The sequence below is a fragment of the Vicia villosa genome, unplaced genomic scaffold (genome assembly GCF_029867415.1).
Source record: "Vicia villosa cultivar HV-30 ecotype Madison, WI unplaced genomic scaffold, Vvil1.0 ctg.002607F_1_1, whole genome shotgun sequence".
Classification (NCBI taxonomy): Eukaryota; Viridiplantae; Streptophyta; class Magnoliopsida; order Fabales; family Fabaceae; genus Vicia; species Vicia villosa.
Genome location: NW_026705983.1, coordinates 3830 through 6844, shown reverse-complemented (window position 1 = coordinate 6844; position 3015 = coordinate 3830). Strand labels below are relative to the sequence as shown.

Genomic DNA, 3015 nt, shown 5'->3' with positions numbered 1-3015 from the left:
GTGAACGTGAGCCCTAGGATTAGAGGGAGTTTGTTATAAGATGAATGGTGAGGATTGAAGTCGGTTAGAAGTTGGTTGTAATTCTGTTATTTCAGTTATGAGTTTGTTGAAGTCAGTTATAGGTTAGTTATGTTTCTGTTAAAGAAGTTTGGAGGTAGTTACTGATAGTTTGAAATTGAAGGGTGGGGGAAAAAGTTAGTTCGTGAAGTTAGTTAGGATGGAAAATTAGTAAGAGGATTGGTTATGGACTGTTAAGCTGGTTAGCAGGTATGCAGAGCTGAATTTAGTAGGCGATTGGTTAGTGATAAGTTTTGAAAAGTTGCTGTTAGAAATCTATTTTCTACTACTGTTAGTAATTTTGGAATAGCTTGTCAGTTGGTTTAGGGAGTGTTGAATCGGATCTTGAATGTGAATTGGATCGTATGAGTTTGCCACAACATAATATGCATAGTATGCTGCCTGTATTGTTAAATGCCTTGTACTGAATGTGGGTTATTGATGTGTGGTATGAAGGATTTCTGAACCGGTTTCTTCTTGTTGATGCAGGGCTGACTTGGAACAAATTTATGAGCTGAAACCGTATGTCTTCCGTGAGCTGAAATGAAGTGCATAGAATTCCGAGCTCGGTATTTTCAAATGGTGAGCTAGATGTGTGGCATTTATTTCTTTTTCTTTTAGTATGGAGCTGAATTGGTTTTATGCTAGTGCTGCAGGGAGTTTGGGCATTGACCGATTTCTTTGTTATGATGCAGAATTTGATTTTTTTGCCGGTTATGCAGGCTTTGACTACTGTACTGATGTTGCAGAGTTCGCTTGCAGCCGATTAGAGAATGAGACAGGGTGGTTTGTAATGAATGGCGATTCGACGATGTCGGTTCAACGTGTTATTTTTGCAAGGTATATGATTCTGAGATATTATTTGTGAATGGTTATGGAACTATTTTGGAATAGCTGGGATCTATATTAGAAATGTTAATTGGTGGATGAAGTTTGGCTAAGCGTAACATTAGTGTTTGGTTAGTGATTGCATTTGAACATAGGTTTAAAACTGTTAGGTTGCAATTAAAATGGTAACTGTGTTTTTTGGTATGAAGTGTATCTGTTTGTGAATGAATCATGGCTGATGTGCATTTGTAGTGATGTTTTGGAACTGTCATGAGGGTGGACTATTGTAGGGTTCTGTTTGAATTGTAGTTGTTTATTTGAAGGTGGTTTTAATGTATGCTGGTGTGAGGTTTGATGGTTAGAGGTATGTAACTGTCTCGGACCGAAACAAATGCACTGGCTGTTGGTAAATTTGTGATTTGAAATGTGTTAGTTAGGAGGTGATTGAGAAATTAGTTAGGGAAGCTGTTAGTTTGTATAGTGAACTGTGTGGATTTTTATTTCTTCTCTTATTTCCTGAACCGATACCATTTCCCTTTTGGTTTCAGATACATCAATGTGCTCCTTAACAACCCCAACCGGTGAATCACACCGTTTCAACTTCCATCCAGCATTACGATCATACAGAGAATTATAACTTCAGATTTCTGAGCTTCATGAGAAGATCCAGCGAATGCAGTTCGTTGAAGAACATCGGCACAAGGTTCCAGAATAGGAGTGCGTTCTTGGTACATGCTCGGTGTAGAACGTATCAATGAATTCATCGTGCCTGATCGAGTGTAATGCAATTGACGGTTCAAAGTTGTAATGAACCTCCCTCTTTTGTAATATACTTTTATGCAGGATTTTGGTTAGGATTTTCTCCTGCTGCAAAGTTGCATTTTTGTTGTAGTTTTTTCAATTCTGGCCTTTTTGTAATGTGTAATGGATGTATTGGTTTTGGATATGGCTTCCTCTTGTTTGATGTATCATGATCTTTTTATGAACATTTGATGTTCAGGTTGCTTTATGTACAGTACCAATGTGTAGGCCCGAGATCTTCTGGAACTGAATGTGACTGGCTAGCATGAGCATTGTTTACATCATGGGTCTGATTTGAATGTTAATTGATTTGAATGGAACATTTCGAACCTTTGAAGAGAATTCTCCTTCTAACTTGAATTTGAAGTCTTCATTTTCTTTGTTGCATAGAATCTCAGGATCATGGTGTGAATGCACCAAGATAATTGTCAAAACAAAAGACTTTGAACACTTTTTATATGTTGACTTTTGTACAGCTTCTTGAATTCTAACCAACCGAATCAATTTCTCTTTGACACTCGAATAACAAACCCAACGATGACAAAAATCCAAATAGGGAAATAAACCCTAGGTCAAGGAATGCATGGAAATACTCTGATTAAGTGCCAAGCACTCTGTTGTTTTAGATGAGGGATGAGTCCCTGATAATCACACTTCACACCCTATTTCCACACTTCATTATTCACAGAAAGAAGCAGATGAATCAGAAGTATTAGACTGCATTTGTTGTAGAAATCTGAAACCATTATGCAACTCTAATCTTTTCAAGATCTTTGATCCCATGCCAAATTTATTGATTAAAATGAATGCATGAGTGTTAGATGACCTAATGAAGGTATATACATGAATGCAAAAGTCTAAGCCAGTTAGGAATTGAAGGGTAGGACAAATTTGGGGTATGACAGCTGCCCCTATTTAATCGTCTTAAACCTGAAGGTGAGATTGGCGCTAGCCTTTCGAACATTCAAGGTAGAAGAAGATTAAATATCACAGTACCAGAAATTTGTCCTGAAAAGATGGTATGAATGCTATCCTTATTTTTGTTTTTGCTTTGGTATCTGCTGGGGAAAGAGAGGAATTTGTTTTTCTGGTGGATATATTTACAGTGAACAATGGATTTGGATGGAGATAGCTTATAACGTGGTAGCGGTGCCGACACGGGGTTTTCAAAGAGAATGGTTGTATGAAACAATGACCGAAAGGAAAAAGATCTCGTACGATATATGACTCAACATCGACTCGACACCAGGAGAAGACCTAAGCATGATCTTCAGGACTGAAAGAATAAGATCTCTTACGATCTATGACTCAACATCGACTCGACACCAG

General features: G+C 37.7%; 1 long non-coding RNA gene across 1 annotated transcript; it reads left to right on the top strand.

The window, feature by feature from the left end:
• The first annotated feature begins 578 nt into the window (after window positions 1–578).
• LOC131639375 (uncharacterized) lies at window positions 579–1965 on the top strand. The gene is made up of 2 exons (XR_009294930.1): window positions 579–897; window positions 1434–1965. It is a non-coding gene; the product is annotated as an uncharacterized LOC131639375 (long non-coding RNA).
• The last annotated feature ends 1050 nt before the right edge of the window (window positions 1966–3015 follow it).